Below are 17,046 nucleotides of genomic sequence, written 5' to 3' on the forward strand. Positions count from 1 at the left end.
CAGTAAGCGTGCGAGTGAGGACAAAACACGCTGAAAAGACTCGTGTTGGTTTGTGGGGTTAGTTGGCAATCCTAAAAAGCAGTCTGGGATGTTACAAGCAGTGAGTCTCTGAGGATGGCTTTGGAGCCTACTCGTTTACTTATCGCTTTTGGGAGTCTTTATCGAGTCGATGCTCTGATCTGTGACACTAGGGATTGGGGATTTATTATATTATGCATTAATTATATTATGCATTAGGTTTTAGAATTCTTTTGAATTCAATTTTGATGTGGGATTAAAAATGTGAATATTACTTTGATATTTTGAAAATTATTACGCTGAGACGTTTAAAATTTAAATGAAGTATTTTTGAATTGAAGAAGATGTGTGACACCCTTGTATGATTTATTATTGTTTGTATTTTATATTAGAAAATGATATGTGGGGTTTAGGGTGTTACATATGACACTTCTTACTCATAACTTGTGACCTCTCCTCTTGAACCCCACATTGACTTGGGCGTCATAGCACATGACGGTACACAACCCTCCTTCGTCTCACCGAGGGCTAACAATCAACACCTGCAAAGCCATCTTCTCACTGCAGCTCAATGGAACCAGGCCGACGACGGACAAACTGACGAATCAACCCCATCAGACGGCAGATCCAAGCAGCTCAACCATTTTATTTGGTCAAATCGGATCAATATGTTGAATACAAGACAAGTGTTGTCTAGTTAGTGAAACAATATTCTAATCAAGTAATGACCTTGAGTTTCATGATCTTGATAAACTCATCTATAACAGATGATTAGATGAGATTTGAATCTAATGTATATCATTAGCATTATTGTCTAGAATAAACAAGTGTGATTCACATTTCTTGATTTCATCGTTATGGACTATTGGACTTATTTGAATTTATGTCATTTGAAGAATGTGAGTTCATCTTTTAAAAATAAGTTAGTGCATCAGTCACCATGTGAGTTCATCTTTTAAAAATAAGTTAGTGCATCAGTCACCAACAAAGGTGAAAGGATATCTAATTTATTTGAACTAATATACATATGTTATGTATATGCATTAATAAACATACTTTCTAGATATTTTGTTTCACTAACTTCATATAACATTACTAATCAATTTAATAGATGTGTGATGACAGAGCATCATATGATTTTTTTTTTTTTATGTTTTTAGTACCTTTTTTTTTTTGTATTTGAAGACAAATAAGATGAGAGTTAGAGGAATTGTCAATGGTTTAAGGAACATATTGTATTGTTTTCACTCGAGTCATTGTAATTCACTTTCATCCTAAATCATGCAACTCCATAGGTGTTTTGTAGTGATAAATCATGTAAATCGACAAATCAAGACATCAAATGAAGGATCAAGGATATGAAGATTGAATATCAATGGTTCTTAGAAGGTTTTTGAAGACAATACAAAGTGATGAAAATTAATTTTAAGTTCCTAGGAGTTTCCAGACATAAGAACGATCGAAAACGGGGAATCCTAAATCATAAGTAGACACCACATATCTGATGTTTTACTAGGTTAATTCTAACAAAGACGAAGGGGGAATTCAAGGATTCCCCAATCTTCGTTCAAACTTTGAATCACAAACCCAATCTCGCATTGGCAGCGTAATTAAACCATGCAACCCTTTCTTAATCTCTCATAATTTAACTCTCTAAAATAAGTTTTTATAATTGCTAAGTTAAATGAAATTCCTTCTGGAAATGATAAACTTGCTACTTTATTACTTGTTACAATTTGGTGCACTTGTCAATTTCATCCATCAATGTGAATATGTGTATTTGACATGATTTAGAAGCATCAACAACCTTGAATCCAAGCTCTCTAGCCCTCTTATTTTGGCTCACGCATTCATCTCTTTGTTCTTTCTTTATTTTGTCTAGGTTACAAGTGGTTTGTTTGAAAGAAACGAACTACATCTCTATTTATATATAGTGTTTTTGCAAGTGTAAATTTACTAGGCAAAATACAGTTCACCTAGTGCGTCAAGCTTTCTTTTTTGGAGGAAAAAACCAGTTGTCTTCAGATATTTCTTGAAACTACCTTAGTTCAGTTAGTGGACCAAATCTCGCCTAGCGAACCGCCTTTGACGTTCCTCGCTAAAACTCTGTTTTGGCTCGCATATCATGTGTCATCTTGTCCCACATATCATTTTTGCTTACTTATGGTTTCCTAAAACCTCGCACTAAGATCTTGAGTTAGAAAATCCTTTTTTCACCATTTAAGTGTTACCACTTGATGCACGAAGCCCCACTGTGGCTTTTACTCTTTACATTCTTATTAACCCTTACATCTATAACCAATATTATTTGTATTGGTTAGGCTCTTTCCAGGTAGTTAGACTCTCTCGAGGTATAACTTTACATTCTAAACGAATCTTCCTGTATGATTTCCTAGTAATAAAGAAATATATCCGAGTACATGTCAGCCCACTCTTGTAAGTGATAAGATACTCATCTCTTTTCCTAAAATACGTATCAGCTATAGTAAGATCAAAAGCTGATGAAAAATCTAGGGTGGATTTCCACTCCATATTATCTCTCCAAGACCATACCCACCATCAAAGCCCTCGAAGCCTATCTAAACACTCCATACATGCCCAATAAAATGCCCTCCTAGGAACATCTTTTCTCCTTACATTGTGTCATGAATTAAACCTTCTAACTCCTCCCAAAACATTATTTTAAGATGTTCCTCTAACGTTATCTGAGGTGCGCAAGCACTAATAACATTAAAGATGTCTTGTTCCACTACATATTTCAGGGAAATAATATGATATCATATCCTTTTAACATCCATATTATCTTTCTTCTACTCTTTATCCATAGTGATGTATGCGCCATTTATCGATCTAACTTTACACCTATATCAAAGTTTAAATCTTGAACTATCTAATTTTTTTTCCCTTTTCACCCACCCGCTTAGTTTCTTGTAGGCCCATAAAATTAATTCTCCTCCTAATCTCAATATCCACTACATCCATAGATTTTCCTATAAGATTACCTATCTTTCTTTTTTTAAACGAATCATATTCTCATGAACTAACTTCTTTACTTGCACCCGTTCATGAAGATGTGGGAACCCTTGCTTATTTTTCAATGCATCCAGACGGCGATGCAATGTCCCTTGCTCATTTGACATTGTACTCTAGATATACAGTGTGTTGCTTCAGGGCAACGACCTAGCATTCACACTATTTCGTATTTGATTCATCTCATGGAGATTCAACTGAGTTTTTTGTTGGCTGTCGAGGTCTAACACAACCATCTCCTTTTACCAGGGCTTGGGACCGGCCTTGGCAGGATTATATGCAAAATTTGAATAATTGTTTTCAAATCAACGAACATGTCAGATAGAAAACATTTAGGTTACTCTTTGAAGGGTAACATTCGAGGCAAGGGTGAGATTCAAATTGACTTATATACTCCAAGAATATTCTCAAGATTTATCGACTTAGCGCTCGAGATAGGCCATTTGTATGTATATTTAAAGATTCAAAATCACTCACTTTCTAAAGTTGGTTACATTTGATGTCATTTGATGACATGCTGTCATTACGTAATTTTTAGGACTTATTTTGACATTTTGATAGAGTTCTAAGCAACATTAAGTGCCCAGGAGATGATAAAAGCAACAAATTTGGAAGATCTGGAAGCTGCCAATCGTATTGCGATTTTCAGCATCGCAATACGATTTCTTGAATTCAGAGACCTTGTTTTTGAAGAAGCTGGATCGCAATACGATCCAGCTAATCGTGATACGATTTCAAGAAGGAGCAGAAAGTAATTTAAGGATTAATGAAGCCATCGTAGTACGATTATTACAATCGTGGTACGATTTTGGGCGATCCAGATTTGCTTATTTAAGCTGAAGTCAGTCTCAAACAAAGGGGGGACGATTTTGGAGAGCTAAAGTGCGATTTTAACACCTGAAGACGGCTAGGAGGGCGATTTCATCATCCTTTTACCAATTCATGTATGTTTTGATTTCATTATTGATTATGCTATTTGTAAACTCAATTATGAGTAGCTAAATCTCTTAGAGATTAGATCCGAGATGAATCTTTGTAACCCTAATTGACACATGTTGCTGTGAAACTCTATTTTGTTTATGAATTCAATTCTAGTTTATTCAATTCAATTGTTCTTAATGCTTTTTATATCTTGATCACATATAACCTGATTTTGTGAGAACGAATGACCACTGACCATGGCTTTCGACTTAGACCTAATTGAATTGTTCTAATAAACAGGGTTAGTCTAGGAATAGATAATCGTTTGTTAGTGAAAATAGGTTAACGTTCGGTAATACCTTCAAGAACTATTAGATCACCTAAGGAATTAGGGGCTGTAGTTTAAGAAGAGGGTCCTAACTCAAGGGATTGATAAGGGCTATTTTGTTAATCATCGTAAATTAGAAGAGGATTCATAACCAATAGGTGCAGTAGACCAATTAGGGGAACTTAGAGGATTCGAAGGATCTGATCTCATCTCTCTTATTTTCTAACCAAATCTTTATTTTATGTTATTTAATTTTATGCAATCAAATCTACTGCCTAGTGGCAAACCAAAAATAACTTTTACGCATCCTAAATATTTTACCTTATTGCTGAATTGAGATTAACACAGTCCTCGTGGGATCGATATTTTTACTACTTCGATAGTATTTGGTGCACTTGCCAGAGATCTATCAAGTTTTTGGCGCCGTTGCCGGGGACTGTTAAGTCATTTCAATTTGGCAATTTTGTTTTTTATTTAGGATTTCTGTCATTTATATTTTTGTATATATATATTAAAAAAAAAAATATTATGCTCTTTGTTTTCTTCTCATTGTACAGTGCTACTGAAAAGTTTATCCAAGTTTTGCAGCTATGATAGACAGGGTACTCCTCTATGACACAGAAGAGATTGCTAAGTTGCAGTATGAAAAATATATGCTATCTTTTAAGATCAAAATTTTGGACAACAAAATCTCGAGTTGTGGTCGTTATGAGGCGAATCAACCAGGTAGTGATGGTGAAGGGAAGAAAGAGGTGATCAACATCGATTACAATACTCAACTTCAGAATATTTTAGATGATTTCTTGGTGTCAAATCAAGTTTCATTTGAGAAGTTTGATGTTCAGTGTGGTGATCTTGTTGAGAAAGCACACGAGTCTCAGAGGAAGCTAGTTCAGATGGAGACTGAATGTCACAAGGTAGTTGTGGAAGAAAATCCCAAAGTAAGGAGTGTTGACATTTTCCCGAAGTCTGAACCAACGGAGGTTGAGGAAATCACTCGTGTGCAGATGGTTGCATGTCCTTCTCTAAGGTGGGAGAGCTTAAATTCCAAAGGTATAACTGTGAGAGCATGGGAGCATCTACTTCTTTGCTACAAATTCATGGAATTCCTACCAAACAAGAGGAAGAAGAAGGATGATATATTCTTTCTGACATATTTGCCACCCTAACAGTGGTTGAAGCGTCAAGCTCAATGACGTAAAAGAAAGCGCTGGGTGGGAGGCAACCCACTATTTATTTTCAGGTATGATTTTATTGCTTTCAAAAACAAAAACACAAAAATATTTTTCTTTTCTTTTTAATACAAGGCAGGAAAGTTTTCGAAAAATTGTTCTAGTACCTCCTATCAAGAAAATCATGCAAGGTACTGATGTCTTGCATGATTCTCTCTTCAAAAGTTTTTCAAAAATTCAATAAGACTCAGGCATTTTTCAAGAAAACAAGTTTTGGCCTGAGAGAACTCCCTGTTTCTTCAAAATCGCGGCGCGATTTTTCGCCTCAGCCTATAAAAACCTCACTATTCATCATCATTTTCATTCCATTTTTCCTACTTTTCTCTACCAAAAATTTCCCTAGACTTCCCATTCACGAATTTTTCCCATCTTCATCTACTTTATCACTTCCTAAACATCATCAAACCACAATCCAACCACAAATTCATCAATCCAAACCATTATCATTCACACTCCTTCACAATTTTCCCAAACTTCACAAAACTTTCCTTTCACCATCTTCCTAAACCACAAATGGCCTGCAACCAAAGAAACACCCGCTCAAAGAAAACCACCAACCCAAAACCATCCACAAGCAAATCCAAACGCCCTCGTGCCGCATCCGAACCACCCGAAAACGACATTCATTTCATCAATGACCAAGCCCAAGAGTTCCACCAATCCATGAAAAGTTTTGAAGTTGTGGGGGAGAGAAAGTTTGACTTCACAAGGCTTGTTAAGTATCCGTTCTTTGAGGCTGAATTACGAAGGAGAGGGGTGGACGAAGTTGAGTGAGATGATCAATGAAGTGAACAAAAAAACCGTGACCGTTGAATTCATTGCAAATGCACGGGTTTCCTATACACCCTTTCAAACTTTTGTTCGAATCAAGACCATTGATTTCAGCCCTGAAGCTCTTAATGAATGGCTGAGTGTTCAACCACCGGAGGAGTGTTGGGTTGAGAAACTGAGGAGGGAGAGATTTGGTATGACGGAGGATACATTTGATGACATCATTACCACGATGTGTAGGCCTGGGTCGACTTGGAAAAAGTCCCGGATGCTTACCTATGCTGAGATGTTACTGATACCCAAGGCGTGGGTGTCTTATTTGGTCCAGACACTTAAGAGTGTCTCTTGCACTTTTGAAATTCCTCTCAAGACACCCGGATGATGATGTGAACAAGGGCTGATCTACTGATGGATTAGCATTTCCTGCTTTGTATTTTATTCTCAGTTATTTTTCTTTTGATGTATTTTCTTTATTTTCTTTTTATGTCGAAGTCCCTTGAACTTATTTCCCTATTGTAATTGCTCCTGCACTTGTTTATTATTAATGAATTTGTTTGTTATGTGACCTATTCCAGTTTAGTAACAGTTGTTTGATGAAACGGTATTCCAAAAGTTCTAAAGGAGGGGTGACTTGATTCAAAGGCGAAGTGTACGGCGTTGATAGGTAGTCACATACTCCCAGAAATCTCAGCCATAAGGTTCATTGCCAAATTTGTTTTTCAATTTACTTATATTTAGATTAGTTTTCCATGCAACTACATTTCTAGAACTTGCATTGTTTCTCTATTATTGATTGGTCTTTGTCATATACACACTGAGGCAAAAGTGCTTGGTCCTGTGAGCCTTTTTGAAGCTTACCCTGTTTTAATTTGTTGAATTTATCCTTTCTTAACCAATTGTGAGCCGGTAGGATTAGAACTTTTTGTTCGGTGACAAACTACATTACAAGCCTAGAGACTTTTAGGACTTGTCCCTTAATGTATTTTCTGAGTTAAGGCATTGTAGAATGTTGCTAAAGATTAAGTTTGGGGTTGCTATTGGAATTTGCAACCAACTAAGTTTGGGGTGGGGGTACTAGAGAATAAGAGAACAAAAATGAAAGAAATATGAAATTGTCATGCAAAATACACACAAAAATGGTGTATCAAAAAAAAAAAGAAATTGAATGATGAAAAAGGGACAAAACATTGAAAATCCGAGTAACTTCAAACTCGAGTGTCCCTAAATGTTGAAAACATTCTCTAGTACCTTTGCATTGATTGTTATTCCACAAGGTGAATGAAGGAAGGATTGAATTTTGTACTTTAACTTTCGTAGGAATGCCTAACTCAAATTTTGTGTAGCCTACTTATCCAAATATATCCCACCTTTCACCTAAGCCCCGTTATAACCCTAAAGACCTCAAAAGTGTGTAATGATATTGACTTTGATTGATATTTAGAAACTTTTCAAGCGTATGGTAATATGTAGACCTGCATGTCGACTGGTAGAACCCTATTTCATATTGATGCGTGGAGTTGTGAATTGGTGGATGCGAACAAGTCAAACTAGCTCATCTTTAGCTAGAAGGAGAATGAACTTTTGGGTACTATCGTTTTGTCAGGTAACTGTTATTTTACTGTCGTTTGTCACTGTTGCAAGCAAATTCCTTGAGGACAAGGAATGGTTTAAGTTTGGGGTTGTGATGACATGCTGTCAACGTAATTTTTAGGACTTATTTTGACATTTTGATAGAGTTCTAAGCAACATTAAGTGCCCAGGAGATGATAAAAGCAACAAATTTGGAAGATCTGGAAGCTGCCAATCGTATTGCGATTTTCAGCATCGCAATACGATTTCTTGAAGTCAGAGACCTTGTTTTTGAAGAAGCTGGATCGCAATACGATCCAGCTAATCGTGATACGATTTCAAGAAGGAGCAGAAAGTAATTTAAGGATTAATGAAGCCATCGTAGTACGATTATTACAATCGTGGTACGATTTTGGGCGATCCAGATTTGCTTATTTAAGCTGAAGTCAGTCTCAAACAAAGGGGGGACGATTTTGGAGAGCTAAAGTGCGATTTTAACACCTGAAGACGGCTAGGAGGGCGATTTCATCATCCTTTTACCAATTCATGTATGTTTTGATTTCATTATTGATTATGCTATTTGTAAACTCAATTATGAGTAGCTAAATCTCTTAGAGATTAGATCCGAGATGAATCTTTGTAACCCTAATTGACACATGTTGCTGTGAAACTCTATTTTGTTTATGAATTCAATTCTAGTTTATTCAATTCAATTGTTCTTAATGCTTTTTATATCTTGATCACATATAACCTGATTTTGTGAGAACGAATGACCACTGACCATGGCTTTCGACTTAGACCTAATTGAATTGTTCTAATAAACAGGGTTAGTCTAGGAATAGATAATCGTTTGTTAGTGAAAATAGGTCAACGTTCGGTAATACCTTCAAGAACTATTAGATCACCTAAGGAATTAGGGGCTGTAGTTTAAGAAGAGGGTCCTAACTCAAGGGATTGATTAGGGCTATTTTGTTAATCATTGTAAATTAGAAGAGGATTCATAACCAATAGGTGCAGTAGACCAATTAGGGGAACTTAGAGGATTCGAAGGATCTGATCTCATCTCTCTTATTTTCTAACCAAATCTTTATTTTATGTTATTTAATTTTATGCAATCAAATCTACTGCCTAGTGGCAAACCAAAAATAACTTTTACGCATCCTAAATATTTTACCTTATTGCTGAATTGAGATTAACACAGTCCTCGTGGGATCGATATTTTTACTACTTCGATAGTATTTGGTGCACTTGCCAGAGATCTATCAAGTTTTTGGCGCCGTTGCCGGGGACTGTTAAGTCATTTCAATTTGGCAATTTTGTTTTTTATTTAGGATTTCTGTCATTTATATTTTTGTATATATATATTAAAAAAAAATAATATTATGCTCATTGTTTTCTTCTCATTGTACAGTGCTACTGAAAAGTTTATCCAAGTTTTGCAGCTATGATAGACAGGGTACTCCTCTATGACACAGAAGAGATTGCTAAGTTGCAGTATGAAAAATATATGCTATCTTTTAAGATCAAAATTTTGGACAACAAAATCTCGAGTTGTGGTCGTTATGAGGCGAATCAACCAGGTAGTGATGGTGAAGGGAAGAAAGAGGTGATCAACATCGATTACAATACTCAACTTCAGAATATTTTAGATGATTTCTTGGTGTCAAATCAAGTTTCATTTGAGAAGTTTGATGTTCAGTGTGGTGATCTTGTTGAGAAAGCACACGAGTCTCAGAGGAAGCTAGTTCAGATGGAGACTGAATGTCACAAGGTAGTTGTGGAAGAAAATCCCAAAGTAAGGAGTGTTGACATTTTCCCGAAGTCTGAACCAACGGAGGTTGAGGAAATCACTCGTGTGCAGATGGTTGCATGTCCTTCTCTAAGGTGGGAGAGCTTAAATTCCAAAGGTATAACTGTGAGAGCATGGGAGCATCTACTTCTTTGCTACAAATTCATGGAATTCCTACCAAACAAGAGGAAGAAGAAGGATGATATATTCTTTCTGACATATTTGCCACCCTAACAGTGGTTGAAGCGTCAAGCTCAATGACGTAAAAGAAAGCGCTGGGTGGGAGGCAACCCACTATTTATTTTCAGGTATGATTTTATTGCTTTCAAAAACAAAAACACAAAAATATTTTTCTTTTCTTTTTAATACAAGGCAGGAAAGTTTTCGAAAAATTGTTCTAGTACCTCCTATCAAGAAAATCATGCAAGGTACTGATGTCTTGCATGATTCTCTCTTCAAAAGTTTTTCAAAAATTCAATAAGACTCAGGCATTTTTCAAGAAAACAAGTTTTGGCCTGAGAGAACTCCCTGTTTCTTCAAAATCGCGGCGCGATTTTTCGCCTCAGCCTATAAAAACCTCACTATTCATCATCATTTTCATTCCATTTTTCCTACTTTTCTCTACCAAAAATTTCCCTAGACTTCCCATTCACGAATTTTTCCCATCTTCATCTACTTTATCACTTCCTAAACATCATCAAACCACAATCCAACCACAAATTCATCAATCCAAACCATTATCATTCACACTCCTTCACAATTTTCCCAAACTTCACAAAACTTTCCTTTCACCATCTTCCTAAACCACAAATGGCCTGCAACCAAAGAAACACCCGCTCAAAGAAAACCACCAACCCAAAACCATCCACAAGCAAATCCAAACGCCCTCGTGCCGCATCCGAACCACCCGAAAACGACATTCATTTCATCAATGACCAAGCCCAAGAGTTCCACCAATCCATGAAAAGTTTTGAAGTTGTGGGGGAGAGAAAGTTTGACTTCACAAGGCTTGTTAAGTATCCGTTCTTTGAGGCTGAATTACGAAGGAGAGGGGTGGACGAAGTTGAGTGAGATGATCAATGAAGTGAACAAAAAACCGTGACCGTTGAATTCATTGCAAATGCACGGGTTTCCTATACACCCTTTCAAACTTTTGTTCGAATCAAGACCATTGATTTCAGCCCTGAAGCTCTTAATGAATGGCTGAGTGTTCAACCACCGGAGGAGTGTTGGGTTGAGAAACTGAGGAGGGAGAGATTTGGTATGACGGAGGATACATTTGATGACATCATTACCACGATGTGTAGGCCTGGGTCGACTTGGAAAAAGTCCCGGATGCTTACCTATGCTGAGATGTTACTGATACCCAAGGCGTGGGTGTCTTATTTGGTCCAGACACTTGAGAGTGTCTCTTGCACTTTTGAAATTCCTCTCAAGACACCCGGATGATGATGTGAACAAGGGCTGATCTACTGATGGATTAGCATTTCCTGCTTTGTATTTTATTCTCAGTTATTTTTCTTTTGATGTATTTTCTTTATTTTCTTTTTATGTCGAAGTCCCTTGAACTTATTTCCCTATTGTAATTGCTCCTGCACTTGTTTATTATTAATGAATTTGTTTGTTATGTGACCTATTCCAGTTTAGTAACAGTTGTTTGATGAAACGGTATTCCAAAAGTTCTAAAGGAGGGGTGACTTGATTCAAAGGCGAAGTGTACGGCGTTGATAGGTAGTCACATACTCCCAGAAATCTCAGCCATAAGGTTCATTGCCAAATTTGTTTTTCAATTTACTTATATTTAGATTAGTTTTCCATGCAACTACATTTCTAGAACTTGCATTGTTTCTCTATTATTGATTGGTCTTTGTCATATACACACTGAGGCAAAAGTGCTTGGTCCTGTGAGCCTTTTTGAAGCCTACCCTGTTTTAATTTGTTGAATTTATCCTTTCTTAACCAATTGTGAGCCGGTAGGATTAGAACTTTTTGTTCGGTGACAAACTACATTACAAGCCTAGAGACTTTTAGGACTTGTCCCTTAATGTATTTTCTGAGTTAAGGCATTGTAGAATGTTGCTAAAGATTAAGTTTGGGGTTGCTATTGGAATTTGCAACCAACTAAGTTTGGGGTGGGGGTACTAGAGAATAAGAGAACAAAAATGAAAGAAATATGAAATTGTCATGCAAAATACACACAAAAATGGTGTATCAAAAAAAAAGAAATTGAATGATGAAAAAGGGACAAAACATTGAAAATCCGAGTAACTTCAAACTCGAGTGTCCCTAAATGTTGAAAACATTCTCTAGTACCTTTGCATTGATTGTTATTCCACAAGGTGAATGAAGGAAGGATTGAATTTTGTACTTTAACTTTCGTAGGAATGCCTAACTCAAATTTTGTGTAGCCTACTTATCCAAATATATCCCACCTTTCACCTAAGCCCCGTTATAACCCTAAAGACCTCAAAAGTGTGTAATGATATTGACTTTGATTGATATTTAGAAACTTTTCAAGCGTATGGTAATATGTAGACCTGCATGTCGACTGGTAGAACCCTATTTCATATTGATGCGTGGAGTTGTGAATTGGTGGATGCGAACAAGTCAAACTAGCTCATCTTTAGCTAGAAGGAGAATGAACTTTTGGGTACTATCGTTTTGTCAGGTAACTGTTATTTTACTGTCGTTTGTCACTGTTGCAAGCAAATTCCTTGAGGACAAGGAATGGTTTAAGTTTGGGGTTGTGATGACATGCTGTCAACGTAATTTTTAGGACTTATTTTGACATTTTGATAGAGTTCTAAGCAACATTAAGTGCCCAGGAGATGATAAAAGCAACAAATTTGGAAGATCTGGAAGCTGCCAATCGTATTGCGATTTTCAGCATCGCAATACGATTTCTTGAAGTCAGAGACCTTGTTTTTGAAGAAGCTGGATCGCAATACGATCCAGCTAATCGTGATACGATTTCAAGAAGGAGCAGAAAGTAATTTAAGGATTAATGAAGCCATCGTAGTACGATTATTACAATCGTGGTACGATTTTGGGCGATCCAGATTTGCTTATTTAAGCTGAAGTCAGTCTCAAACAAAGGGGGGACGATTTTGGAGAGCTAAAGTGCGATTTTAACACCTGAAGACGGCTAGGAGGGCGATTTCATCATCCTTTTACCAATTCATGTATGTTTTGATTTCATTATTGATTATGCTATTTGTAAACTCAATTATGAGTAGCTAAATCTCTTAGAGATTAGATCCGAGATGAATCTTTGTAACCCTAATTGACACATGTTGCTGTGAAACTCTATTTTGTTTATGAATTCAATTCTAGTTTATTCAATTCAATTGTTCTTAATGCTTTTTATATCTTGATCACATATAACCTGATTTTGTGAGAACGAATGACCACTGACCATGGCTTTCGACTTAGACCTAATTGAATTGTTCTAATAAACAGGGTTAGTCTAGGAATAGATAATCGTTTGTTAGTGAAAATAGGTCAACGTTCGGTAATACCTTCAAGAACTATTAGATCACCTAAGGAATTAGGGGCTGTAGTTTAAGAAGAGGGTCCTAACTCAAGGGATTGATTAGGGCTATTTTGTTAATCATTGTAAATTAGAAGAGGATTCATAACCAATAGGTGCAGTAGACCAATTAGGGGAACTTAGAGGATTCGAAGGATCTGATCTCATCTCTCTTATTTTCTAACCAAATCTTTATTTTATGTTATTTAATTTTATGCAATCAAATCTACTGCCTAGTGGCAAACCAAAAATAACTTTTACGCATCCTAAATATTTTACCTTATTGCTGAATTGAGATTAACACAGTCCTCGTGGGATCGATATTTTTACTACTTCGATAGTATTTGGTGCACTTGCCAGAGATCTATCAAGTTTTTGGCGCCGTTGCCGGGGACTGTTAAGTCATTTCAATTTGGCAATTTTGTTTTTTATTTAGGATTTCTGTCATTTATATTTTTGTATATATATATTAAAAAAAAATAATATTATGCTCATTGTTTTCTTCTCATTGTACAGTGCTACTGAAAAGTTTATCCAAGTTTTGCAGCTATGATAGACAGGGTACTCCTCTATGACACAGAAGAGATTGCTAAGTTGCAGTATGAAAAATATATGCTATCTTTTAAGATCAAAATTTTGGACAACAAAATCTCGAGTTGTGGTCGTTATGAGGCGAATCAACCAGGTAGTGATGGTGAAGGGAAGAAAGAGGTGATCAACATCGATTACAATACTCAACTTCAGAATATTTTAGATGATTTCTTGGTGTCAAATCAAGTTTCATTTGAGAAGTTTGATGTTCAGTGTGGTGATCTTGTTGAGAAAGCACACGAGTCTCAGAGGAAGCTAGTTCAGATGGAGACTGAATGTCACAAGGTAGTTGTGGAAGAAAATCCCAAAGTAAGGAGTGTTGACATTTTCCCGAAGTCTGAACCAACGGAGGTTGAGGAAATCACTCGTGTGCAGATGGTTGCATGTCCTTCTCTAAGGTGGGAGAGCTTAAATTCCAAAGGTATAACTGTGAGAGCATGGGAGCATCTACTTCTTTGCTACAAATTCATGGAATTCCTACCAAACAAGAGGAAGAAGAAGGATGATATATTCTTTCTGACATATTTGCCACCCTAACAGTGGTTGAAGCGTCAAGCTCAATGACGTAAAAGAAAGCGCTGGGTGGGAGGCAACCCACTATTTATTTTCAGGTATGATTTTATTGCTTTCAAAAACAAAAACACAAAAATATTTTTCTTTTCTTTTTAATACAAGGCAGGAAAGTTTTCGAAAAATTGTTCTAGTACCTCCTATCAAGAAAATCATGCAAGGTACTGATGTCTTGCATGATTCTCTCTTCAAAAGTTTTTCAAAAATTCAATAAGACTCAGGCATTTTTCAAGAAAACAAGTTTTGGCCTGAGAGAACTCCCTGTTTCTTCAAAATCGCGGCGCGATTTTTCGCCTCAGCCTATAAAAACCTCACTATTCATCATCATTTTCATTCCATTTTTCCTACTTTTCTCTACCAAAAATTTCCCTAGACTTCCCATTCACGAATTTTTCCCATCTTCATCTACTTTATCACTTCCTAAACATCATCAAACCACAATCCAACCACAAATTCATCAATCCAAACCATTATCATTCACACTCCTTCACAATTTTCCCAAACTTCACAAAACTTTCCTTTCACCATCTTCCTAAACCACAAATGGCCTGCAACCAAAGAAACACCCGCTCAAAGAAAACCACCAACCCAAAACCATCCACAAGCAAATCCAAACGCCCTCGTGCCGCATCCGAACCACCCGAAAACGACATTCATTTCATCAATGACCAAGCCCAAGAGTTCCACCAATCCATGAAAAGTTTTGAAGTTGTGGGGGAGAGAAAGTTTGACTTCACAAGGCTTGTTAAGTATCCGTTCTTTGAGGCTGAATTACGAAGGAGAGGGGTGGACGAAGTTGAGTGAGATGATCAATGAAGTGAACAAAAAACCGTGACCGTTGAATTCATTGCAAATGCACGGGTTTCCTATACACCCTTTCAAACTTTTGTTCGAATCAAGACCATTGATTTCAGCCCTGAAGCTCTTAATGAATGGCTGAGTGTTCAACCACCGGAGGAGTGTTGGGTTGAGAAACTGAGGAGGGAGAGATTTGGTATGACGGAGGATACATTTGATGACATCATTACCACGATGTGTAGGCCTGGGTCGACTTGGAAAAAGTCCTGGATGCTTACCTATGCTGAGATGTTACTGATACCCAAGGCGTGGGTGTCTTATTTGGTCCAGACACTTGAGAGTGTCTCTTGCACTTTTGAAATTCCTCTCAAGACACCCGGATGATGATGTGAACAAGGGCTGATCTACTGATGGATTAGCATTTCCTGCTTTGTATTTTATTCTCAGTTATTTTTCTTTTGATGTATTTTCTTTATTTTCTTTTTATGTCGAAGTCCCTTGAACTTATTTCCCTATTGTAATTGCTCCTGCACTTGTTTATTATTAATGAATTTGTTTGTTATGTGACCTATTCCAGTTTAGTAACAGTTGTTTGATGAAACGGTATTCCAAAAGTTCTAAAGGAGGGGTGACTTGATTCAAAGGCGAAGTGTACGGCGTTGATAGGTAGTCACATACTCCCAGAAATCTCAGCCATAAGGTTCATTGCCAAATTTGTTTTTCAATTTACTTATATTTAGATTAGTTTTCCATGCAACTACATTTCTAGAACTTGCATTGTTTCTCTATTATTGATTGGTCTTTGTCATATACACACTGAGGCAAAAGTGCTTGGTCCTGTGAGCCTTTTTGAAGCCTACCCTGTTTTAATTTGTTGAATTTATCCTTTCTTAACCAATTGTGAGCCGGTAGGATTAGAACTTTTTGTTCGGTGACAAACTACATTACAAGCCTAGAGACTTTTAGGACTTGTCCCTTAATGTATTTTCTGAGTTAAGGCATTGTAGAATGTTGCTAAAGATTAAGTTTGGGGTTGCTATTGGAATTTGCAACCAACTAAGTTTGGGGTGGGGGTACTAGAGAATAAGAGAACAAAAATGAAAGAAATATGAAATTGTCATGCAAAATACACACAAAAATGGTGTATCAAAAAAAAAGAAATTGAATGATGAAAAAGGGACAAAACATTGAAAATCCGAGTAACTTCAAACTCGAGTGTCCCTAAATGTTGAAAACATTCTCTAGTACCTTTGCATTGATTGTTATTCCACAAGGTGAATGAAGGAAGGATTGAATTTTGTACTTTAACTTTCGTAGGAATGCCTAACTCAAATTTTGTGTAGCCTACTTATCCAAATATATCCCACCTTTCACCTAAGCCCCGTTATAACCCTAAAGACCTCAAAAGTGTGTAATGATATTGACTTTGATTGATATTTAGAAACTTTTCAAGCGTATGGTAATATGTAGACCTGCATGTCGACTGGTAGAACCCTATTTCATATTGATGCGTGGAGTTGTGAATTGGTGGATGCGAACAAGTCAAACTAGCTCATCTTTAGCTAGAAGGAGAATGAACTTTTGGGTACTATCGTTTTGTCAGGTAACTGTTATTTTACTGTCGTTTGTCACTGTTGCAAGCAAATTCCTTGAGGACAAGGAATGGTTTAAGTTTGGGGTTGTGATGACATGCTGTCAACGTAATTTTTAGGACTTATTTTGACATTTTGATAGAGTTCTAAGCAACATTAAGTGCCCAGGAGATGATAAAAGCAACAAATTTGGAAGATCTGGAAGCTGCCAATCGTATTGCGATTTTCAGCATCGCAATACGATTTCTTGAAGTCAGAGACCTTGTTTTTGAAGAAGCTGGATCGCAATACGATCCAGCTAATCGTGA

Source organism: Medicago sativa, chromosome 1 (genome assembly GCF_051527215.1).
Source record: "Medicago sativa cultivar Bolivia chromosome 1, Bolivia_mono, whole genome shotgun sequence".
Classification (NCBI taxonomy): Eukaryota; Viridiplantae; Streptophyta; class Magnoliopsida; order Fabales; family Fabaceae; genus Medicago; species Medicago sativa.